This window comes from Pleurodeles waltl, chromosome 6 (assembly GCF_031143425.1).
Source record: "Pleurodeles waltl isolate 20211129_DDA chromosome 6, aPleWal1.hap1.20221129, whole genome shotgun sequence".
Lineage (NCBI taxonomy): Eukaryota > Metazoa > Chordata > Amphibia > Caudata > Salamandridae > Pleurodeles > Pleurodeles waltl.
Window position 1 is genome coordinate 1,276,100,999 of NC_090445.1, and position 26,245 is coordinate 1,276,127,243.

General features: G+C 50.8%; 1 protein-coding gene across 1 annotated transcript in view; it reads right to left on the bottom strand.

The window, feature by feature from the left end:
• LOC138300803 (SPARC-like) overlaps positions 1 to 26,245 on the bottom strand; it is a 695,108-nt gene that overhangs the window by 135,844 nt on the left and 533,019 nt on the right. The gene's annotated exons all lie outside the window — the stretch shown is intronic.

Here is a 26,245-nt window from a genome sequence, read left to right on the forward strand (position 1 = left end):
CTTGATTGAAAGGGTCCAGTTCAGCGGTGCTTGAGACGGCGGTGCCCAGTTCAGTGGTGCTTGAGACAGCGGTGCCCAGTTCAGCGGTGCTTGATTGAAAGGGCCCAGTTCAACGGTGCTTCAGACGGCGGTGCCCTGTTCAGCGGTGCTTGATTGAAAGGGCCCAGTTCAGCGGTGCTTGAGACGGCGGTGCCCAGTTCAGCGGTGCTTGAGACGGCGGTGCCCAGTTCAGCGGTGCTTGAGACGGCGGTGCCCAGTTCAGCAGTGCTTGAGACGGCGGTGCCCAGTTCAGCAGTGCTTGAGACGGCGGTGCCCTGTTCAGCGGTGCTTGATTGAAAGGGCCCAGTTCAGCGGTGCTTGAGACGGCGGTGCCCAGTTCAGCGGTGCTTGATTGAAAGGGCCCAGTTCAGCGGTGCTTTAGACGGCGCTGCCCAGTTCAGCAGTGCTTGAGACGGCGGTGCCCAGTTCAGCGGTGCTCGATTGAAAGGGCCCAGTTCAGCGGTGCTTTAGACGGCGGTGCCCAGTCCAGCGGTGCTTGAGACGGCGGTGCCCAGTTCAGCGGTGCTTGAGACGGCGATGCCCTGTTCAGCGGTGCTTGAGATGGCGGTGCCCTGTTCAGCGGTGCTTGATACGGCGGTGCCCTGTTCAGTGGTGCTTGATTGAAAGGGCCCAGTTCAGCGGTGCTTGAGATGGCGGTGACCTGTTCAGCGGTGCTTGAGATGAAGGGCCCAGTTCAGCGGTGCTTTAGACGGCGGTGCCCAGTTCAGCGGTGCTTGAGACGGCGGTGCCCAGTTCAGAGGTGCTTGATTGAAAGGGCCCAGTTCAGCAGTGCTTGAGATGGCGGTGCCCTGTTCAGCGGTGCTTGATACGGCGGTGCCCTGTTCAGCGGTGCTTGATTGAAAGGGCCCAGTTCAGCGGTGCTTGAGACGGCGGTGCCCTGTTCAGCGGTGCTTGATTGAAAGGGCCCTGTTCAGCGGTGCTTGAGATGAGTGTCCAGTGCAGCGGTTCCGGCCCAGGCATGGATGTCACTAGCCACCTGACATGTGGCTGGCGGGGCCTTCCTGCCCATCTGTCCGTTGGCTTGCGGGGCCCTCCTGGGCTGCCGTACTGGGCCTCTGGGTGTCCTCCTGCACACCTGGGATGGGGCTGGTGGGGCCCTCCTGGGCAGCTGGCCTGCTGCCGGACTTGTCGGGCGTGCTGCCCTTCCCACCCTTCCCTGGTCGTCTGTGGCCCTTTGCCACCTTTGGGGGTGTGCCAGGTGGCACCCCACTTCCAGACGGAGCCAGGGTAGGGATTTTGGTCCCTGGTGTCCGTGGCCTCTCGCGCCGGGCACTGCTAATTTTTGGGTGCTTTTCCGGGGGTGGGCTGGCCGTGCCTTGGCTCCTAGCAGGAGTAGTGCCCTTGAGGGTGGGGGACTCCACAGTCCTTGGACAACAGTCCTGATAGGTCCTGGTTTGGTGGTGGCTGAGGTGCTGATTGCAGTCTTAGGAGATGGACGGGGTGGGGGAGTTGTAGAAAGAGGTCAAGTTTGGAAAAGAAAAGCAATTTGGAAAGAGAGGGACAGGTAGGTGTAGTGGGTATGGGAGTGGAGGAAGAGGATGTGGTTGTAGAAGTGTGAAGTCTGGTGTCTTTGGGTGCAGGTGCTTGGGCTGTAGGCTGTCGTGAGGTGGATGACTGTTGGGTGGGTGGCTGCTTGCGTTTGTGTGGTTTGAAAGAGGGGGTGACAGACACACTGGGAGAGGACACAGGGGACGTGTAAATGCTAGTGGGGTGGTGACTGCACATGTGCGGAGTGTTCGGGTGGGTGTGCTGGTGATGGACGTAGTGGCTGAAGATGTTGTGCATGCAAGTGTGAGTGGAGACGTCACAGGGAGGGAGGAGGGAGACGAGGAGGAGGGGGACACAGTGGAGGCAGTGGCTGTTGGTGTGTCTGCATGTGGATGTTGCTTGTGTGAATGCTTGTGTGATGTGTGGTGCTTATGTCTGGATGAGCTTCCCTTGGGTGTTGAGGTGTGTGCAGGCTGGTCTGTAGGTGTGTCTGGGATAGGCAGAGGTACTGGGGATTGGGTCTGGGTGGAGGAAGTTGGAGGGGGGAGGCTAGAGACAGGGACAATTGCTGCCGTCAGTGCTGAGGCCAGAGTGTTGAACGATCGCTGATGGGCAGCCTGACCCGAATGAATGCCCTCCAGGTATGCATTACTCCGGTGCACCTCCCTTTCTACACCCTGGATGGCATTCAAAAGGGTAGACTGCCCAACAATGATGGTCCTCAGGAGGTCAATGACCTCCTCACTGAGGGCAGCAGGGGTGACAGGGGCAGGGCCTTAGGTGCCTGGGGCAAAGTAGATGCCCACCTTCCTGGGTGAGCGGGCACGGGGCAAACGCTGAGGGGCTGCTGGAAGGGCTGTGCTGGTGCGCTGGGTGGCGGATGTACCTGTTGTTGCGGGGGGCACGGATGTTGCCGCCACCACAAGGGAGCTGCCTTCAGAGGACGAGTCGCTGCCACTGACATCAGCACGAGTCCCCGCGTTGGAGCTCCCCTCGCCCTCCGTCCCACTGGTGTACTCAGTGTCCATTGCATGGCCCTCCAGGGCCATGTGGGATGCAGCTCCCTCGTGCTCCGATGCCACTTCTCCTCCGCCTGATGATGCTGATGCACACATGAACAGGAAGACCAGAAAAAGTGGGGGGGGGGGAATAATGACATGTTGAGTGTATGGATTACCGCTACTGTTGGCGGACAAGACAGACACAGAAGCCCCCTGCACTACGCCGCGCACTTGGGGTCCAATACTCAATCAGTGGGACATGGCCTACAAGCCTATGGACGACAACTGCACACATAGATGACACAGGGCCATGGATACCTGAACTTGGCACCCTACAGAGGTGGGGGGCGGGGGCACAGGGCCATGCCTTACGGAGGGGCCTAGCCTACAGAAATTGCCCTGGCCTAGGGAGACCCACAGCCCTCCTCCCCCACCCAGACACCTCAACTGCGCGCAAAGTCTCCAGAATGAGAGTGTACTCACCCCCTTGTGTCTGCTGTGATGTCCTCACGCACCCATCCAAATCGGGGTAGGCCACCGCCAGGATCCGGGACATCAGGGGGGTCAATTGACGACTGGCACCCCTCCCACGTTGGGAGGCCATCCCCAGCAGAGCCTCCGCCGTCTTCCTGCTCCCGCGGCGGATGTCCTCCCACCTCTTCCGGCAGTGGGTGCACCGTCTGTTGTGGACCCCCAGGGTCCGGACGTCCTTGGCGATGGCACGCCAAATCGCGATTTTCTGGTGGGCGCTGACCTATGTGACATGTACAGGGAGAGAAAAATTGTCATCACCTTCAGCATGCTCGATGTGAGTGGCCCCCCATCCCCACCCTTGGCATGTGGCACATGCTCTCATCTGTCGTCTCATGCATGCCTCAATCGCTCCCCTCCCCACCATCTTTCATCCACCCGACTCAACCCAGGCATTGCCCACAAAGCATGCTCCAAGTGTACTTACCTGTTGGTCTGGAGGACCATAGAGTAGCGCATACTGGGGGAGGACCCCATCCACGAGTTTCTCCAATTCTTCAGAAGTGAAGGCAGGGGCCCTTTCCCCAGTCGCAGCAGCCATTGTCTCTTCCAGACCGAGGTCACAGCAGCACTTGCAGTGTAGGTCCTCTCCTGTGGAAGATCAGGTATCGAGTGATTAAGTAGATAGAAAATGGCGGTCACGCCCGCGGCGGTGCGTAACGCGACCACCGGCGCACATCGTCATTGGCTCGTGAAACCCATAGGTTTCAATGTTAACCAATGCGGCTTTGCGCTGCGGTCTTCGACCGCCTACCGCCACGGTGTGCCACGCCAGCGCATTGACCTCACATCCCATTGTCACACTTCACAGGTCAGGCAGCCGCCATTTCAAGGGCCCACATGGCTTAATTTCTACTGCGTCAAACATACCTAGGCCTTTCCTCAACACTCATACAAACCATTCAATGCATAGTGAATCGTGTTGTGTGCAAGCTGTGGGAACGTACCTGTGAGTTGATTGACTCTGTGGTCGCTGTTGTCCTTCCTAGGCACCGTCCGCTGGGCAATGCGAGGAGATGGCGGAATCTTCCGGTGTACAGACCGCTGGTGGACCTGTCGACAATGGAGGAACGACATGTCATTCTGACATACAGGCTTGACCGAGCCACTATACATGAACTGTGTGCCCAGCTGGAGGCAGACCTGATGTCACCCATCCGCCAACCAACAGGGATCCCCACTCTAGTGCAGGTGCTGTCAGTACTCCATTTCTTAGCAAGTGGGTCATTTCAAACAACAGTGGCCATATCATCAGGGATGTCTCAACCTATGTTTTCCAAGGTGTTGTCCAGAGTGTTGTCTGCCCTGCTCAAACACATGCGGAGCTACATCGTTTTCCCTGAGGTGGGGGATTTGCCTACAGTGAAGGGTGATTTCTATGCCCTTGGACATATCCCCAACATCATAGGTGCCATTGATGGGACACATGTGGCTTTGGTACCCCTCAGCAGGAGTGAACAGGTGTACAGGAACAGGAAAAGTTATCATTCGATGAATGTACAGATGGTGTGTTTGGCAGACCAGTACATCTCCCATGTTAATGCCAAGTTCCCTGGCTCAGTGCATGACGCCTACATCCTGCGGAATAGCAGCATCCCGTATGTGATGGGGCAACTCCAGAGGCACCGTGTGTGGCTATTAGGGGACTCTGGTTACCCCATCCTGTCCTGGCTACTGACCCCAGTGAGGAATCCCACGACCAGGGCAGAGGAACAGTACAATGAGGCCCATGGGCGGACTAGGAGGGTGATCAAGCGAACCTTTGGCCTCCTGAAGGCCAGGTTCTGGTGCCTCCATATGACTGGTGGATCCCTAATGTACTCACCAAAGAAGGTGTGCCAGATCATCGTGGCCTGCTGTATTCTTCACAACCTGGATTTGCGCCACCAGGTGCCTTTTCTGCAGGAGGATGGTCCAGATGGTGGTGTTGTAGCAGCTGTGAAGCCTGTGGAGAGTGAAGAAGAGGAAGCCAAAGAGGACGACATAGACAACAGGAACACAGTAATAGGGCAATACTTTCAGTGACACGCAGGTAAGAGTACACACCGGCATATTACATTTACTTAAAGACTCCTACCTCTCTACTGTCTGACTTTTTCCCCCAGTGTATGGTAACTGTGTTGTGACTTTCCCTTCCGTTTTCAGAGCTGTGGGCCCCACTGCGTGACATCTGCTTAGTTTGCCCATGGACTACAGCTGTGTGACAGCGGTTTGTTGGCATCACAATGTGAATAAACATTTTGGCACTGTCATGTCTAATACATTTGTTAAAATCACAGACAGACTCCAGATTGTTTATGTGCAATAAGTGTGTTTATTCAAGTGCTCTAATTTGGATGGGTGGTTGCAAATCGGTGAGGGGTGATGGTGGAGGATTGTCCATGGCAGAGTCCAGACTATCAGGTTCACAGGTGCATTGTCCAAATGCCTGTGGGAAGTGGAGCAGGGGCAGTTTAAGGTTGGACAGGGTGACAATGTGGGACAGTGGGATGACAATCAGGGCGGTATCCTTTGCTGGTGGGGGTCTTGACATGTCTTCTTCCTGGATCTCATGGCCCGCTTGCGGGGTGGTTCTCCTTCTGCAGGGGGTGGGGTTCTGGTGGCCTGTTGGTCTTGTGTCGGGGCCTCCTGTCCACTAGCGCCGGCGGAGGTGGTAGCCAGTTCTTGGTCCATGCTAGTGACAGGGGCCCTTTGAGGTGCCACAGTGTTCCGCAATGTGGTGATTAACTCATTCAGGGCCACTACGATGGTACCCATGGCGGAACTGATGTTTCTGAGTTCCTCCCTGAACCCCATATACTGTTGCTCCTGCAGAAGCTGGATTTCCTGAAACCTGGCTAGGACCGTCGCCATCGTCTCCTGGGACCGGTGGTATGCTCCCATGATGGAGGAGAGGGCCTCGTGGAGAGTGGGTTCCCTTGGCCTGTCCCCCCCCTGTCGCACAGCAGCCCTCCCAGTTCTCCTGTTTCCCTGGGCCTCCGTCCCCTGGACCGTGTGCCCACTACCACTGCCCCCAGGTCCCTGTTGTTGTTGGGTTGGTGGGTTAACCTGGGTTCCCTGTAGTGGTGGACACACCGCTGATTGACGTGTCCTGGGGACAGAGGTATGGGCCCACTGGGTGGGTGCTGTGCTGGTGTTCCCAGAGGGGGGAAGGTCTGCTGTGGCCTGTGACTGTCTGAGGGGAACCGACTGTCCCGAGGTCCCCGATGGACCGGGCTGGTCATCTAGATCCAGGGAGACAGAGCTGCTGTCATCACTGTGGGCCTCTTCTGGGGGTGGAGTGGACATTTGTGGACCCTCCTGCGCTGTGACCTGGCGTTCGGGTCCTGCAGGGGTATAAAAGTATGGTTATTGCTTCTGTGTGTGCCAATGGCGTGCAATGGGTGGGTGCCCGTGTACCCCAGTGCTCGCATTCCTTTGTGGGGGCTGTTGTGATGGTGTTTTGGGGGGGGGTGATGGGTATGTGCATTGGGCATGCTTTGGTGATGGGTGTCCATGCTTTGGGGCCGCATGCAGGGCTAAGTTTTGGGATGGGTGGGTTGTGATGGTGAGACATTTGCAAGGGGTAGTTGTGATGGGGTTGAGGGTGGGGGTATGAGTTGGCATGCAGGTGGGGTGGGGGGATGAAGTAGTGAAGATGAGACTTACCAGAGTCCATTCCTCCACCGACTCCTGCGAGGCCCTCAGGATGCAGGATGTTCAAGACTTGCTCCTCCCATGTTGTAAATTCTGGGGGAGGAGGTGGGGGTCCGCCGCCAGTCCGCTGTACCGCGATGTTGTGCCTTGATACCATGGAACGCACCTTCCCCGTAGGTCGTTCCACCTCTTCCTGATGTCGTCCCGATTTCTTGGGTGCTGTCCCACAGCGTTGACCCTGTCGACTATTCTGCTCCATAGCTCCATCTTCCTGGCAATGGTGGTGTGCTGCACCTGTGTCCCGAACAGCTGGGGCTCTACTCGTACTATTTCCTCCACCATGACCCTGAGTTCATCATCTGAGAACCTGGGGTGTTTTGAGGTGCCATGGGTGATGTGGATGATGTGTGGGGTGGAGTGTGTAGTGATAGGTGGGGTGCTATTTAGTGGTGTGTTGTGTGAGATGCGAGGAAGTTCTGTGGGTATTGGTATTGTGTGCCTGTGGATGCTTGGTAGTTGACTGTGGTGTCTCTCTCTGGTCTTCGTTCAGAATTTTTGGTCATAGGGGATTGTGGGTGATGTGGGTGTGTGTTTTATATTGTATTGGGTGTGTGGGAGTGGTGTGTGTATGTGTATCAGGTGTGTGTAATTTGAATTGTCCAATGTGGTAGTGTTTTGTACGAGTATGTGTGTTTTGACCGCGGCGGTGTGTACCGCCAATAGAATACCGCGGTTGAAAGACGGTTGCGTGGATTCGTGGGTCGTAATGGCATGGGCGTATTTCTGTTGGCGTGACGGTGGAGGTTTGGTCATCGCCAGTTTATCGCTGCCCTTTGGTGTGGTGGACTTTTGTGGATGGCAGTATTTTGGCGGTTTGCCTGTTGTGGGTCAGAATGACCGTGGCGGTTTACCGCGACCGCGGCGGTGTTATGGCGGTCTTCTGTCTGGCGGTAAGCGCCTTTTACCGATGAGGTTGGAATGACCACCTTAGTGTCATATTTAGCCAACTTTAATCGGCTGGTTGCCAAGACATCCTGGCTTGAAGAAAAACAAGTGGCCTTGTTCTACAAGGGCCTCAAAAAGGAGCTAAAAGATATTCTAGGTCAAACAGACCCGCAGCCTACAGACTGTCAAGAACTGATAAACCTTGTTTTGAGGCAGGATCATCGTTTAACAGAACGAAAAGGAACATGCAAAAAGACTGAAAAATATTCCTGGCGTGTTCACGATAATAGAGACTCAAGAACTCCGAAAGAAAGAATGCCGGAACCTATGGAAATTGGAACAATCAGGAGACCTTTGACCAAAGACGAAAAGGACCTACGTAGAAAGAATGGACAATGTCTCTATTGTGGGCGCAATGGTAATTTTGCTAAAGAATGTCCAATCAAACCAAAGAGCAAACGAGGTCCAGTCCAGAAGGTCGCAGCCAATGCACAAGTCGAGTCGGAAAACTAAAGCACCCAAGATGCAGAGAAGGGTTGCTCTTGGGTGTCACCGTGGACCCTTCACAATCTAGACATCTCAAACTGGGTATAAAAGTTCAGGTAAAGAAAAAGACCTATTTCAAGAAGGCTCTAGTCGAATCTGGGGCTACCGGGAACTTTGTTGATGCCCAATTGAATCGTGCATGGGGGATCCCATGTATTGAAAAAAAGACCCCAGAAATCATCCAGGCAGTAGATGGACAACTATTGACTGGAGGTCTGGTAACTCTTCAGACTGTCCCTTTGTCGGTGATTTGGGAAGATAAGAATCAAAGAAAGAAACTTAAAGAGAAACTCATCCTTGACGTGATCAATGCTCCCCAGTATGGAATTATCCTTGGCTTACCATGGTTAACTAATCACAATCCAGAGAATAATTGGGCAGAATGAAAAGTTGTGTTCTCATCTGCGCTATGTAAAGAACAATGCCTCCAAAAGTTTCAAGTATCATAAGTTTGCAACTCTTACGTAGCCACTGCCGCAGAGAAAGAAGTTAAATTGCCCAAACAGTATTCATCTTACGAAGATGTATTCGATGAGAAAGAAGCAGAGAACTTACCTCCTCATAGATCTTATGACTGTCAAATTGATATAGTTCCAGGTGCGATACTCCCCAACTGTCGCGTATACGCCCTATCAGAACATGAAAATCAACATTTACGAAAGTATCTAGATCAATTCTTGGAGAATGGTTTACATTCGCCCTTCTAAGTCTCCTGCAGCTTCTCCTTTGTTTTTTGTTCCGAAGGTGAATGAAGAATTTCAAACTTGTATCGACTATTGGGGATTGAACAAAGTCACCATCAAGAATAAATATCATTTGCCCCTAATTCCGGTCTTGATGGAACAAGTAAAGAAAGCAAAAATCTACACGAAGCTTGATCTTTGAGGTGCTTATCATTTGGTCAGAATGAGAGAGGGCGACGAATGGAAAACAGCGTTCAAGACAAGATATGGCCTCTTTGAATACATTGTCATGCCTTTTGGTCTGTTTAATGCTCCAGCAGCATTTCAATTTTTCTTGAATGACGTTCTTAGAGAGTACCTCGACATATTTGCCATAGTCTATATCGATGACATTTTGATCTACTCAGACAATGAAAATGAACATGTACAACATGTCAAGAAAATTCTTGCAGCCCTTCAAAAGCACCATTTATATTACAAACTAACCAAGTGTGAGTTTCATGTTACCACAGTTGAGTTTTTAGGGGTTATCCTTACCCCTCAAGGTATGGTGATGGCAGAAAAGAAAGTAAAGGCCGTATCTGATTGGCCCACCCCAAAAACTGTTCATGATGTACAATGTTTCCTGGGGTTTGCAAATTTTTACCGGAGGTTCATAAATCATTTCTCCCAGACAGTGGCTCCAATCACTAAGCTATTAAGAAAGAAATAACAATGTGTATGGTCCCCAGAAGCTGACCAAGCCTTTTCAACTTTGAAGGAAGCTTTCTCCACTGCCCCAGTCTTGACTCATCCTGATGCGGATCGTCCCTTCATAGTGGAAGCTGATGCTTCAGATGTGGCAATAGGAGCAGTCTTGTCGCAACGAAACAAAGACACTGGTCAACTTCATCCTGTAGCTTGCATGTCCCGGAAGTTGAACAAAGCCGAACAGAACTATGTCATTGCTGAAAAAGAGCTTCTGGCGATTCGTGACGCCTTTAAAGAATGGAGACATCATTTGTTGGGTGCCAAATACACTGTCACAGTATAAACGGATCATCGCAATCTTCAGTTCATGAGTTACACTAGACTTTTGGCTCCTCGGCAATTACCCTGGATGATGATTTTTGCCGAATTTGATTTTGTGGTAACTTTCCGACCTGGTAAAGACTATCACAAAGCTGACGCCTTGTCCCGCCTAGAGTCTACCACTTTGCCTGCAGTTCAAACCTCCAGAGCTATCATTGCTCCAGCCATAGTCCTATGTATCATAAAAACTGAAGATTTCTTTAAAGACATCAGCAATTCTTTCACTGTTGAGAAATGGCAGACATGGGCCCAAGCAGATCCCAAAAGGTCAATCAAGCAAGGATTACCTTTTCATGACGCTCGTTTGTTCGTGCCAAACTTCGCAAGATAGTGTTTCATTGGTTGCATGTTATACCTACTGCAGGTCATCCAGGTACTCCTAAGACTCTTGAATTAATCCAACGCTATTTTTGGTGGCCTCCCCTAACAAAAGATGTTAAAGCGATGGTAAACAACTGCAAAGTCTGGGCTCGCACTAAAACAAGCCATTCAAAACGGAAAGGGTTGTTGCATCCACTCCCAACTCCAAGTCGTCCTTGGGAGCACATTTCTTTAGACTTTATTACAGGTCTACCAGTGGTTCAACAACATTCAGTAATCCTGGTGGTAGTAGATAGACTCATGAAATATGAACATTTCGTTGCCTGCAAGAAATTGCCCACCTCCAGTGAAGTGGCAACTATTTTACTGAATAGAGTGGTTCGTTGTCATGGACTGCCGAAAATGATCCTCTCCGATCGAGGGTCGCAATTTGCCTCCAATTTCTAGAAGACATGGTGCAAAACACTCCAAGTGAATTCCATACTATCTACTAGCCACCATCCTCAAACAGATGGTCAAACTGAGAGACTAAATCAGACTTTAAAGCAATACCTGCGTGCTTACGCTGAAAAAGCACTTCATTCTTGGACATCAATGCTCTGGTTAGCTGAATTAGCATACAATAACTCATTCCACACTTCTACTGGCGTTACACCCTTTTTGGGCTTGTTTGGCTATTATCCTGACACCTTGCCCATCACCATCCCTCAAGAAAGTTCTCTTACACCAGCTGTGTCAGAAACCATTCAACATCTGCATCAAACCCAGAAATTGATTCAATATCATTTAGAAAAGGCCAAACAAAAATACAAAAAGCATTATGATAAAAACATTGTGAGGGACGGCAGTATCAACCAGGTGATAAAGTGTGGCTTTCAACAAAACATATAGGTCGTCATTACTACCCTGGCGGTCAGTGTTAAAGCGGCAGTAAGACCGCCAACAGGCCGGCGGTTAAAAATTTGCAATTATGACTGTGGTGGAAACCACCAACAAAGACAGCCACTTTAACACTCCGACCGCCATGGCGATGCAAACAAACAGTTTGGCGGTCACCGGCAAAAGACAGGCGGAAGACAAAGTACCGCCCACAGTATCACAACAGGCCAATCTTCCACCTTTTCCGGGGCGGATTCACCGCGGATAAAAACACTGCAGAAACAGTATTCTGAAGGGAAAACGCTCACCTCTACACACCCCACGAGGAACTAGGACACCATGGAGACGGAACTCCAAAATCTCCCACCGATAGACTTCCTGCTCCTCTACCAGGAGCACGAACGCCAGCGGCGAAGACCACGGTGAGTACTGCACCTACGACACAGGGGAGGGGGAGGAAAAAAACAGGGACACACACACGCAACACCCCCACCCCCACACTCACCCACTACAACACACACACGAATACATATTAATACATGATAGTCACACCCCCAAAACCCCCCGGAAGAATGCAAAGACAAAAGGAAATTAGTGGAACCATTGAAATATATTAAAATCAAGTAGGCAAAAATATATATATACACCATAAACAAGTCCGTGGAACATTGGGCCCACATAGTATGGGCGAGGCCCACAGGAGATCCCGGACCATGACAGAGAGAACACTGCAGGGGTATCAGAGAGCAAGAAAACAGGCACCTCAGGGGGAGGGAAAGGGGGGACACCTCAGCCGGTTGAGTGCACGATGCCAAATCCACGAGAGGGCCACATGCCCACTGTTCAATCCTGGGGAGTGCAAAGCCACAGTCTCTCAAGTCTCTATAGTGGGTGGGTTGCCCACTGTTCAGTCCTGGGGAGTGCAAAGCCACAGTCTTTCAAGTCTCTACAGTGGGTGGGTTGCCCACTGTTCCATCCAGGGGAGTGCAAAGCCACAGCCTCTCAAGTCTCTACAGTGGGTGGGTTTCCCACTGTTCAATCCTGGGGAGTGCAAAGCCACAGTCTCTCAAGTGGATAACAGTCTCCACTGGTTCTGGAGGAGGCATTGTTCCCAGAGTACTTCACCCTGCTAAGGACAGAGGTAGTGGATGTATCTCTCCATTGATTCTGGAGGGGGCTTTGTGCCCAGAGTGCTTCATTCTGCTAAGGACAGAGGTAGTGATGTATCTCTCCACTGGTTCTGGAGGCGGCTTTGTGCCCAGAGTGCTTCATCCTGCTAAGGACAGAGGTAGTGGATGTATCTCTCCACTGGTTCTGGAGTGGGCTTTGTGCCCAGAGTGCTTCATCCTGCCCGTGACGGACTCAGTAGCGTCAGTGCCCTTGGCGCTCATGGGCCAGCGGTGCTTGAGGCGGCGGTGCCCTGTTCAGCGGTGCTTGGTGCAGCGGTGCCCTGTTCAGCGGTGCTTGAGGCGGCAGTGCCCTGTTCAGCGGTGCTTGAGGTGGCGGTGCCCTGTTCAGTGGTGCTTGGAGAGGCGGTGCCCTGTTCAGCGGTGCTTGGAGCGGCGGGCTCCTTTGCAGTGACTCAGCTGCTGGCTGTCCTCTCTGTCCCAGTGGGGCTTGTGCTGGCGGTCCTCTCTAGCCCAGCGGGGCTTGTGCTGGCGGTCCTCTCGAGCCCAGCGGGGCTTGTGCTGGCGGTCCTCTCTGGCCCATCGGGGATGATGGCGGTGGCCTCCTGGGCAGCGGGGATCATGGCTGTGGCCTCCTGGGCAGTGGGGATGATGGCTGTGGCCTCCTGGGCAGCGGGGATGATGGCTGTGGCCTTCTGGTCAGCAGGGATGACGGCTGTGGCCTCCTGGGCAGCGGGGATGATGGCTGTGGCCTCCTGGGCAGCGGGGATGACGGCTGTGGCCTCCTGGCCAGCAGCAGGGATGAAGGCTGTGGCCTCCTGGGCAGCGGGGATGATGGTGGTCTCCTCCGCCGTGCTGCTCTTCCAAGACTTTCCTGGTTTCTTGTGGCCCTTCCCCACCTTGGAAGGTGTCGCAGCTGACTCCACACTCCCACCTGGATCCCTGGGAGCAGCTTTGGTGGCTGGAGGCTTCCCCTTCTCCCGCCGAGCACTGGCCAACCGTTGATGCTTCGCAGGTGGGGGACTGTCTGTGCTGTGGCTCCGTGCACACTGGCTTCCCTGGTGGCCGGTGCACTCCAGATTCCGGTGACTACAGGCACCACTGGTCCTGGAGATGTTGTGGCTGAGGTGCTAGTTCGGGACCTAGGAGACGGACGGGGTGGGGGAGGTGTGGGAAAGAGGTCAAGGTTGGACAGGAAACGTTTTTTGGAGACAGTGGGACGGGTAGCTGGAGGGGGTTTGGGAGTGGAGGAAGAGGTTGTGGTTGTAGGAGGTGTTTGCTCACTTTGGGTGAAGGTGCATGCGCTGGAGGCTGTCGTGAGGTGGATGGCTGTTGGGTGGGTGTGTGCCTGCGTTTGTGTATCTTGAGAGGTGGCGTCACAGACACACTGGGAGAGGACACAGGGGACGTGTGAATGGTAGTGGGGGTGGTGACTGCACGTGAGCGAGGTGTGGTGGTGTGTGTGCTGGTGATGGCAGTAGTGGCTGTTGATGTAGTGCATGCAGGTGTGAGTGGAGATGAGACTGGGAGGGAGGAGGGAGATGAGGAGGAGGGGGACACAGTGGAGGCAGTGGATGTTGGTGTGTCTGCATGTGTGTGATGCTTGCGTGAGCGCCTGTGGGATGTGTGTTGCTTATGTCTGCCTGAGCTTCCCTTGTGTGTTGACATGTGTGCAGGCTGGTCTGAAGGTGTGCTTGGGATAGGCTGGGGTACAAGGGATTGGGTCTCGGTGGAGGAAGTTGGAGGGGGGAGGCTAGAGACAGGGACAATGGCTGCCATCAGTGCTGAGGCCAGAGTCTGAAAAGCTAGCTGAAGGGCCACCTGACCAGAATGAATGCCCTCCAGGAATGCATTTGTTTGTTGCAACTGCCTTTCTACACCCTGGATGGCATTCAAAATGGTAGACTGCGAAACAGTGAGGGACCTGAGGAGGTCAATGACCTCCTCACTGATGGCAGCAGGGGTGACTGGGGCAGGGCCTGAGGTGCCTGGTGCGAAGGTGATGTTGCCGCCACCACAAGGGAGCTCCCATCAGAGGACGAGTCCGTGTCGCTGGTGTCAGCTCCTGTCCCCGCCGTGGAGCTCCCCTCACCCTCCGTCCCACTGGTGAACTCCGAGTCTGTAGTTTCGCCCTCCAGGGCCATGTGGGATGCAGCTCGCTCATGCTCCGGTGCCACTGCTCCTCCGCCTTATGATGCTAATGCACACAAGAATAGGGAGACCACAAAAAGGGGGGGGTGACAGAAGAAAGACATGTTGAGTGCATGCATTACCGCTACGTTGGCGGACACAACAGACACAGAAGCCCCCTGCACTACGCCGCGCTCTTGGGCTCCACTGTTCAATTCCAGGGAAATGGCAAACTAGGCTATGGACGACATCTGCACATATGAATGACACAGGGGCATGACTAGGTGTACTTGGCACTCTACAGAGGTGGGGTGGGGTGCCACATGGCCTGCCTTACAGAGGGACCTTGCCTGCTAAACTCGCCCAGGCATAGGGAAACCCACAGCCTACCTCCCCCGCCCAGACACCTCCACTGCGCGCTAAATCAGCAGGATGAGAGTGTACTCACCCTCTTGTGGCTGCTGTGATGCCCTCAAGCGCCCATCCAACTCCGGGTACACCACCGCCAGGATCCTCAACATCAGGGGGGTCATGGTGTGACTGACACCCCTCCCACGTTGGGAGGCCAACCCCAGCTGAGCCTCCGCTGTCTTCTTGCTCCAGCGGCGAATGACCTCCCATCTTTTCCGGCAGTGGGTGCTCCGTCTGTGGTAAACCCCCGGGGTCCGGACGTCCTTGGCGATGGCACGCCAAACATCTTTTTTCTGATGGGCGCTGACCTACATGATTTGTACAGGGGGAAGAGAAACTTATTACCAACTGCACCGTCATAGTCATTGGCCCCCATCCCTACCCTTGGCATATGGCACATGCACTCACCGTCGTTTCATGCGAACCGCACTCTACCCCCTTCCTTCTTACATCCACCCTTCTCCACACAGGCATAGCCCATACAGCATGCTCCCAGAGTACTTACCTATTTGTCTGGAGGACCGTAGAGTAGCGTGTATTGGGGGAGGACCCCATCCACGAGTTTCTCCAACTCCTCCAATGTGAAGGCAGGGGCCCTTTCCCCAGACACTCGAGCCTTTGTCTCTTCCAGACCGAGGTCACAGCAGCACTTGCAGTGTAGGTCCTCTCTTGTCGAAGATCAGGTATCGAGTGATTGAACAGATAGAAAATGGCGGTCACGTCCGCGGCGGTGCGTACCGTCACCGCCTGCGTACATCGTCATTGGCTCCTAGGACCCATAGGGTCCAATGTTAACCAATGCAGCATTGCCCCACGGTCTTCGACCGCCTACCGCGACGGTGTACAACGCCAATGCAGTTACCTCACATCCTATTGTCCCACTTTACAGGTCAGGCAGCCGCCATTTCAGGGGCCCACATGGCTTTATTTTTAACTGGGTCACACATACCTAGGCCTAGACTCAACACACATACAGGCCACTTTTTGGATTATGATTCATTTTCTGTGTAAGCTGTGGGTACGTACCTCTGAGTTGTCTGACTCTGTGCTCGCTGTTGTCCTTCATAGGCACCGTCCTCTGGGACATGTGAGGAGATGGCGGCATCCTCCGGTGTACCGACCGTTGGTGGACCTGTCGACAATGGAGGAAAGACATGTGATCATCACCTACAGGCTTGACCGTGCCACAATCCAGGAACTGTGTACCCAGCTGGAGCCAGACCTGATGTCAGCTATTCGCCATCCCACAGGAATCCCCCCTCAAGTGCAGGTGCTGTCAGTGCTCCATTTCCTTGGAAGTGGGTAATTTCAAACAACAGTGGTCATAGCATCAGGGATGTCCCAGCCTATGTTTTCCAACGTGTTGTCCAGAGTGTTGTCTGCCCTGCTGAAACACATGTGGAGCTACATAGTTTTTCCTCAGGTGAAGGATTTGCCTACAGTGAAAGGTGATTTCTATGCCCTGGGACATATCATAGGTGCCATTGATGGGACCCATGTAGCTTTGGTCCCCCCTCACAGGAGTGAATAGGTGTACAGAAACCGGGAGAGTTATCATTCGATGAATGTACAGATGGTATGATTGGCCGACCAGTACATCTCCCATGTGAATGCCAAGTTCCCTGGCACAGTGCATGACGCTTACATCCTGCGGAATAGCAGCATACCTTATGTGATGGGTCAACTCCAGAGGTACCTTGTGTGGCTATTAGGTGAGCACCTGGAAGCAGGACAGTGGGAATGGTTGTCTGGGGATATCCCTACAGGTTAGTGTGTGTCTAACAGTTGTCCCTCGCCTTTTGCAGGTGACTCTGGTTACCCCAACCTGTCATGGCTACTGACCCCAGTGAGGAATCCCAGGACAAGGGCAGAGGAACGCTACAATGAGGCCCATGGGCGAACTAGGAGGGTGATCGAACGGACCTTCGGCCTCCTGAAAGCCAGTTTCAGGTGCCTCCATATGACAGGTGGATTCCTATTCTATTCACCAAAGAAGGTGTGCCAGATCATTGTGGCCTGCTGTATGCTTCACAACTGTATGCGGCGACAGGTGCCTTTTCTGCAGGAGGATGGTCCAGATGGCGGTGTTGTTTCAGCTGTGGAGCCTGTGGACAGTAAAGACGAGGAAGCAGAAGAAGAAGACATGGACAACAGGGACTCAGTGATCCAGCAATATTTCCAGTGAAACACAGGTAAGAATGCAAACCTGCCTACTACATGTACTTAAACACTACTACCTCTCTACTGTCTGTCGTTTTCACCCAGTGTATGGTCACTGAGTTGCCACTTTCCCTTACGATTTCACAGATCTGGGTCCCACAGTGTGACATCTGCTTTGATTCCTCATGGACTAGAGCTGTGTGACATAGGTGTGTTGACATTACAAATTAAAGAGCTTTTTGCCACAGTAATTGCTAATACACTATTTCGAAATTACAGACTGACTCCATATTGTTTTGTGCTTTAAGGGTGTTTATTTTAGTGCTCAATATTGGAGGGGGTAGCAAAATGGTGAGGGGTGATGGCGGAGGAATGTCCGTGGCAGAGTCCAGTCTATTAGTCTCACAGGTGCATTGCCCAAATGGGCATAGGAAGTGGAGCTGGGGCAGTTTAAGGATGGACAGGGTGACAAAGTGGGACAGAAGGATGACATTCAGGGCGGTCTCATTTCTTGGCGGGGGTCTTGGCATCGTTCTCTGTCTTTGTCCTGGATCTCAGGAGGTTGTGAGGTGGTTCTCCCTCTGTAGGGGGTGGGGTGCTGGTTTGGTGGTCCTGTGGTGGTGCCTCCTGTCCACTAGCACCGGCGGAGGTGGTGGGCAGTTCATCGTCCAGGCTAGTGTCAGTGGCCCCTTGTAGTGCCACAGTGTCCCTCCTGGTGTTGAGTACTTCCATCAGCACCCCTACGATGGTGCCCAGGGTGGAATTGATTGTTCTGAGTTCCTCCCTGAAGCCCAAATACTGTTCCTCCTGCAGGCGCTGGGTCTCCTGAAACTTGGCCAGTACCGTTGCCATTGTCTCCTGGGAGTGGTGGTAGGCTCCCATGATGTTGGAGAGGGCCTTGGGGAGAGTGGGTTCCCTTGGCCTGTCCTCCCCCTGTCGCACAGCAGCCCTCCCAGTTCCCTTGTGTTCCTGGGTCTCCGTCCCCTAGACCGTGTGCCCACTACCACTGCCCCCAGGTCCCTGTTGTTGTTGAGGTGGTGGGTTAGCCTGGGTTCCCTGTAGTGGTGGACACACTGCTGATTGGCGTGTCCTGGGGACGGAGGTATGGGCCCGCTGGGTGGGTGCTGTGCTGGTGTTTCCAAAGGGGGGAAGCTCTGTGGTGGCTTGTGCCAGTGTGAGGGGAACCGACTGTCCTGAGGTCCCCGATAGGCCGGGCCGGTCATCTAGATCCAGTTGGACAGAGGTGCTGTCATCACTATGAGCCTCTTCTGTTGGTGGTGTGGACATGTGTGGACCCTCCTGTCCAGTGACGTTGGGTAGGGGTCCTGCAGGGTTATAAAAGGATGTTTATTACATCTGTGTGTGCCATGGTATGCAATGGGTGGGTGACCGTGTACCCCAGTGCTTGCATTCCTGTGTGGGACCTTGTGTGATGATGATTTAGGGGGGTGTATGGGTATGTGCAGTGGCCATGCTTTAGTGATGGGTGTCCATGCTTTGTTGTTGCATGCAGGGCTTGGTGTTAGGATGTGTGGTTTGTGATGTTGGGACATTTGTGAGGAGTTAGATTGATGGGGTGAGGGTGAGGGTGGGGGTATGTGCTGGCATGCAGGTAGGGTTGGGGATGTAATAGTTAAGATTTGACTTACCAGAGTCCATTCCTCCACCTACTCCTGCGAGGCCCTCAGGATGCAGAATCGGCAAGACCTGCTTCTCCCATGTTGTTAGTTGTGGGGGAGGAGGTGGGAGTCCGCCACCAGTCCGCTGAACCGCAAGGTGGTGTCTTGAGACCACGGAACGCACCTTCCCCCGTAGGTCGTTCCACCTCTTCCTGATGTCCTCCCGATTTCTTGGGTGCTGTCCCACTGCGTTGACCCTGTCCACTATTCTTCGCCATAGCTCCATCTTCCTTGCAATGGATGTGTGCTGCACCTGTGCTCCGAATAGCTGTGGCTCTACCAGGACGATTTCCTCCACCATGACCCTGAGCTCCTCCTCCGAAAACCTGGGGTGTCTTTGCCGTGCCATGGGGTGGTGAAGGTGATGTGTGGGGTGGTGTGTGGTGTGAGAAGTGTGCTGATATGTAGTGATGTGTAGTGTGAGGTGCGTAGAAGTTATGTGGGTGATGGTGTTGTGTGCCTATGGATGCTAGTATTGTTGATGGTGGTGTCTCTCTCTGGCCTTCTCTACGTAATTGTGGTCGTAGGGGTTTGTGGGTGATGTGGGGGTGTGTTTTATATTGTATTGGGTGTGTGGGAGTGGTGTGTGTATGTGTATCAAGTGTGTGTATTTCGATTTGTCCAATGTGGCTGTGTTTTGAAGATGTGTGCGTATTTTGAGCGCTGCGGTGTGTACCGCCAATTGAATACAGCGGTTGAAAGACCGCCACGTGGATTCGTGGGTCGTAATGGTGTGGGCGTATTTCTGTTGGCATGACTGTGGAGGTTTTGTTTTCGCCAGTTTATCACTGACCTTTGGTGTGGCGGACTTGTGTGGGTGTCTGAATATTGGCAGATTCCGTGTTGTGGGTCATAATAGCTGTGGCGGATTTCCGCGGCCGCGGCGGTGTGTTGGCGGTCTTCTGCACGGCGGTAAGCAGCTTTTACCGCCAATGTTGTAATGACCACCACAGACTTCAAGAAGAAGCATATGTTCAACCCAAATTCATAGGTCCTTACACTGCCCTTCAGCAAATCAATCCTGTGACCTATAAACTGCAATTGGCAAGATCATTACGGATTCATCCAGTGTTCCACACTTCCCTCTTAAAAAAGGCAGTCCAGAAGGTCCGCCCTCATCCAGCTCCAGTTCTAGTACAGAGGGAAGTAGAATACAAAGTCAAGAAAGTGTTGGATTCTAAACCAAGAGGGCGTAATCTATGGTACTTAATCTCATGGAAAGGTTATGGCCCTGAAAGTAACTCATGGGTTTCCACATCTGATATCCATGCTCCAGTACTTGTGAGGCGTTTTCATCGTCTCAATCCTGACAAACCAGGCCCTAGAGTGTGTCTGGGAGAGGGGAGTACTGTCAACATCAGGGCAATGCGTGCTCTATGGGCGACTAGAATGCAAAAACCTAACAATTTCAAGCTAACATAATTTATGCATTGTGCTGATATGATGTTGTTTAACATTTTGCATTACAGAGTTTAATCCTGAAGACTTATGTTCAGCATGCATATAAATACTGTTCACATGCAATGTACTGCTGCAGGCCTTCAGACTGTGTCAGGGTGTGGTCCCCATTCCAGGGCCTTCTAGAACTTTCCCTGCAGCCTGCCTGGATGTGGTTGGTGGGCTGGGCTAAGACTCTATAAAAGGGAGCCAGCCCAGCTCCACGTGCTCACTAGTCAGAGGTCCCGGTGCCGAGCAGCATCAATTTCCTGAGCTCCTGTTCCGGAGGCCTACTTTGATCTTCCAGGCCTTTGCCCTTAATTTACATTGGTGATCCTTGATCAGGGCGGTAAGACGGAGGTCGGGCTGGGCCCCCGATCCCGTTTTCGAAGGCATTCGAGTTCTTGGGCCTAATTTTCATGTTGAGAGATTTTACCTTGTGCGTGTGAATGTGCTCTGGGTTTTTCTGGCATTTACATCTTAAACTTCGAAATCGGCTAGACGCGCAATTCGTTTCCTCGCGCTTTAACCCGTGATATTCATTGTGCGCTGCCATTTCTTGGCAGTTACTTGGTGGCATTCGAATCAGCAAGATGCGCGATTTGTTCCTCGTGCTTTAACCCTTGATATTCATTGTGCGCTACCATTTCTTGGCAGTTACATGGTGGCATTCGAATTGGCAAGACGCGTGATTCGTTCCTCGTGCTTTTACCCTTGATATTCATTGTGCGCTACCATTTCTTGGCAGTTACATGGTGGCATTCGAATCGTCAAGACGCGCAATTCAATTCTTGTGTGTAATTCATGTTATTCCTTGTATGCTACCATTTCTTGTTATTCATATGGTAATCTTCAAATCGGCAAGTCGCGTGATTCCTTTTCTTGTGTTTAATTCATGATATTCAATGTGCGCCACCATTCCTTGGCATTCACATGGCGGGCTTCGTATCGGCAAGATGCGTGATTAATTTATTGTGTCTAATTCATGATATTCATTATGTGTTACCATTTCATGGCATTTATTGGCTGACATTCGAATCTGCAGAACGCGCAATTCATTTCTTGTGTTGAACTCATGCTATTCAGCGAGCGTTACCATTTCATGGCATTTACTTGGGGGTGCTCGAATCGGCAATACGCGCGATTCATTTCTTGTGTTTAAAATCACGGTGTTCATTATGCGCTACCACTTCATGGCATTTACTTGGTGACCACTGAGTCGGCAAGATGCACAATTTATTTCTCGAGTCTAACTTATGTTATTCATTGTGCACAATCATTCCATAGCATTTACAACCTTTGTGAAAATCTGCGCAATTCATGTTCCTGCAATTTTGAAAAAAAAAAAATGCTAGAGTTCTAGATGTGATGTTGAATGTATAAAATAAGTTAATCAAGCACGATTCATGTGATGGTTTAGAAATCTTTCAGATTATTTCCTGATCCTCATGCAAAAGATAATACTTGAATTTGAAAGTTGCATTTAACCTTTCTTGATTCCCTCACAGGTATCTAGTCATCTTGAAGCCTAGTTATTTAAGTCTCTGCTTAGGTTGTCCATGTTTCCAGAATGACAATGCTTAGAGTCATAGCCTAGTTCTGATTAATATGATATAATCTTGATATTGTGTGTTTCAACCTTTTTGCTTTCTACAGGTCACCTTCCCAGCTAATCCCTTTCTAATCCCCTTTTCCCCACTTGGACTCTCTTAGACTCTGTGACAATTCTAATCAGAGTATTGGAGCTGTCTTGTGGTGGAAGTGTTGGGAACGTGCACAGACCCCGAGGATCTGGTGACTCTGACACAACAAAATACCCCTTGGTACTGATTTTTGCTCTCAGGCTGGTGCACCGCAGGTGGGACCATCCCCTATGAATCCCGCTCCCATTGAGAGCCCAATCAACTTCATTAGATTAATATTAAGTGACTTTTCATCAGAGAAAGACCCGGATCCAGTCTGTCAAAACTCTGAGCTGGTCATGTTTCCAATCTTCAAAGCTCGACCAAAGGCAAATATCTTGACCAGTACCTCGGGTACCCTAGAACAAACTCCAATACGTAAAAGGAAAAAAGTCAAAAGGTCCAAGAAATCAATCCGGAAACATCCTAAAAAAGGTCAGAGAAAGATACGATTCTCCGAAGATCAATCTGGCCCGCAAGATCCTTTAACCCAGGAGGTTCCAGTTCTACATTCTCACCTTACACCTACTGTTTTCCAGTCAATTCCCTTACCGCATCAACCCATCGGCAACCCTAAAATGGTTGATGCAATTTTGGCTTGTGATCCTGTCGTAGTTTGGACTCTTGCTCTGGGCAAGACTGCTGGTTTAAGGATGACCGTACTTTTGTTTGTAGCTGACTATGCCTATCCAACAACAAGTTGCAACTGTTGTCCCAACCTTACTGGCTCACTAGCAGCACATCACCAGAAACACAATAGTAAAAGGTGATTTGTGGCAGCCTTTACGCATGGACTCGAGAATAAGACATCTCAGGGAGTGTCGTGATTAAACGGAGATTACCCCTTTCTCACAGATATATCATGTCTCATACAAACACAGGCAATGACAAAGATGCAGTAAAGTTTCAATAGTTCTTTTTCAACACAACTGCAATTTGCGATTTGTTGCATGGGCTGCAATGATTAGGATAATGAATAGTGCAAAAAACAGAATAGTGAAGACAAGAGTCATTATTACAAAGACCCCCACCATCTTGCAATGCATGTAGAAGACATACGAGGTGTAATATGCCCTAATACCCTAATGTGATAGGCCTAACCTCCTACCTAAAGGGGAGCTGGGTTTGTTAAACCTAATCTGCCAATGCCATGAGAGGAGCCCCCAACCCTCGTTACTTTGGATTGAGGTCTCTATCTCAGACTCCGCAAAGCAGTCACAGACATGGTGGTCTACTGTCTCGAGAAGGCCACCATCCCTGTGAGTGCTGCAAATCGCAAGGGTGTCGCAAATTGCGACCCACTTCATTAATATTAATGACTTGGGTCTTTGTGACCCCCTTGCGATTTGCAGATGGTGTCAGGGACACCATCCTGCATCTGGGTTTGCGAACTGCAAATTGCGAGTCGCTCAGACTCGCAATTTGCAAGTCACAAACTCTGACTTACCTACATCTGGCCCTTAGAGTCTCTACAATGTAAAGGTATCAATACAGTTCCTGTCTTGAGTGAAACAGGCTTAAGGTTAACCGAGTGGGACCCCCAGCTTTCCAATGGGGCGTGAAAACCTACTTCCCCAATCATTCCTTTAGCTAACCCTGACACTAATTTTCATACCTATCAGGACTTTAAAATTCACCTGGGGGTTCATGGCCAAGAAGTATTACTTAGGGAGTCCCCAGTTTGTCCGCCTCCTGATTTAAGCACTAATCCCCATTCTTGGAATTGGCTACCGGCAGTGTTGAGTAGTTCCGCTACAACTTGACGGCTAACAGCTCCATCAATGTAGTAATGAGCTTACCCTTATATCTTGGAATGTGGCAGGTGTAAAGTCTAAAGGGGATCCAGGAGCCCAGGTCATTATGGTCTAAATTGTAAGATTTCTAACTTGGGGCTTGCATCGTTTTGAGATGAGGAAAAGGAGGAAGCATTTAAACAACCTCCTTGTATTTACCCTCACAAAATAAGGCCTGATAAGCGTGAGAAGCTCTTTCTCGAGTATCTCAGGGAGAATGATTATACTGTTGCCAAAGGTAGACTCCCATCTGACTCCTCAGCCCATTTCATACATAAATCGCCCAGGGGTGCTGCAATTCTGGACTATGTGGTATCGAGCTATCAGTCTTTTTCCCTGTTACAGGATATAATAGTATTAGAGACTACCCTCAGTGATCATCGACCCATATTTATACTTTTTTTGTGCCGCATTTGCGTCATTTTTTGACGTAAAAGCGGTGCAAACTTACAAAATACAGTTGTATTTTGTAAGTTTGCGCCGCTTTTTTGTCAAAATGCGGCACAAATGAGGCGCTAAAAAAGTATAAATATGGGCCATAATATTTTGGTTGTCTCTCTCGACTTGAAGGAGTAATCTGCCGATTCATGGAGTTTTACAGGACAGCACCCCCAGCTTAATGTCAAAACGGGATGAACATATTGGCCCCTGGGTAGTTTCAAGGGGCTCAAAGGTATCTTAGAAAGTACCCTGAATGATCTTGGCAGCTGGGTACGAAAAGTAATGGAGAGTTTTACTGTTTTCATGCAACTAGTTGTTTTGATCCCCTGCCAGAAGCCCCAGAGTAATCATATAGCGAAACCCCGCTCCCTCCCATTATTGAATAGAGAAATTAATGCTCTTATTCATAAACAGTATAGGGATGATACATCTGCGGGGCAATCCCAGCTAGGTATCTTAAAAAGAAGAAAAAGGAGGTTAAGAGTGCACCTAAAAAAAAGGATGCTAAAGATTCTGGGTTGAGGTAAGAGAAGCAGCCTCTTCTGGCCACACCAGGCAGTTTTGGTCTCCGATCACAGAGGGGTGTGGTACAAGAACCAGGCCCCTCTCAACATCCATCAACGAATCAAGCTGGTCGGCTTTTCTATCTGACCTTTATGCTTCTAATGGGACTATAGTGGAATTTCCCCAAACCAGATTCAATTCCTCATATTCATATCCCACTCTAAAAGAAATTGAGGCTACTATAAGAGGAATGCGTAGTTCTGCCGCGATGGGCCCAGACGAAATCCCAATACAGTTAATAAAACACGACTTATCCTCTTGGTGTAGGATTTTATTCCCGGTGTATCAACATTGCTACGATGCCAGGAATGTCCCTCAATCCTTGAAGGGTACCATCATTGTCTCTTTGTATAAAAAGGGGATCAAAGTTGCCCTGGGAATTACCGTCAGATTGCACTTTTGAACGCAGTCGGAAATATTGTTACCAAATATTTGCTGTCACAGATTAATGATTGGGCAGAAAGGTATAAAAGTATCCCCTTGGAGCAGTCAGGCTTCAGGAGAAATCATGGCACAATTGACAATATCTCAGTTTTTCAGGTAATTAATGAGAAATATGACTCTTTGCAGGGGGAAGTGATCTACGCAGCCTTTGTAGACTTCTCCACAGCATTTGATAAGGTAGATCATATCTTGTTATGGAAGATTCTCCTAAAGCTAGGCATGCCCGGTATTCTCTTTGACCTGTGGTAGCCCTTCACTCCTCCACCTAGTGCAGAGTTTAGCTAGGGGGTGAACGAGTTCTATCTCATGCCATTCCAACCAAAAACAGCCTAAAACAAGGGTGTATGTTGGCCCCATTGCTATTTTCCCTGTATCTTTCGGATTTACCTGCTCATTTAACTCAGTGTGAGGGTTTTACCCCTAAATTAAGAGGTAGACCGTAATGTTGTCTACTTAACGCAGATGACATAATCATTTTAGATCACACCCCAAAGGGGCTTAATAATCATCTTCAAGCCCTCGAACAATACACTGAAGCCCACTTTTTGAAGGTAAATTGCTCTTAAAGCAAAATTGTGTGCTTTCATGGGAATAAAAGATTTAAGTACAGCAACCTTGCTGGACCTTGGGAGCTCAACACATCGAAATAGTAACCTCATACGCCTTTTTGGGTAAAATCATCTGTGGGAGCATAAAATACAGTGAGCATATCGAGCACAAACAAAGGAAGGCCCAATACCAAGCTAACGGTCTAAATGCCTTATATAGGGCAACGGGCAGAAGGCACTTTGAACACCTAGAGGTTTATCGGGTGAAAATACCTCCTTCTTTACTGTGCGGTATGGAGCATATCGCTGTATCAAAATGGATCTTTCTCGATAAACTCGAGGGACGTGTCTTAAGGAATATCTTAACTGTAAACTCCGCCTTTTCAGCACCAATATTAAGACTTGAGTTGGGCTTGCGCAGTTACTTTATTCAAAGCCTGGCTGTGGTAATTCGCTGGATGTTTAACCTGATGAGGTGCAGTGACAACTCTTTGCGGTCACTGCTAAAAAAATAAATATTAGCTAGTCATAGGGCAAAATATACCATCTGTTGGAATTTTCCATATGCCATTGATCATCTGCAATTAGATTATTCTGTAATTTTCACTCTCACTCCAGCACTGCTCAAATCCACACTCAGGAAAGCAATTTGGGCGGCGAGTTTCCGC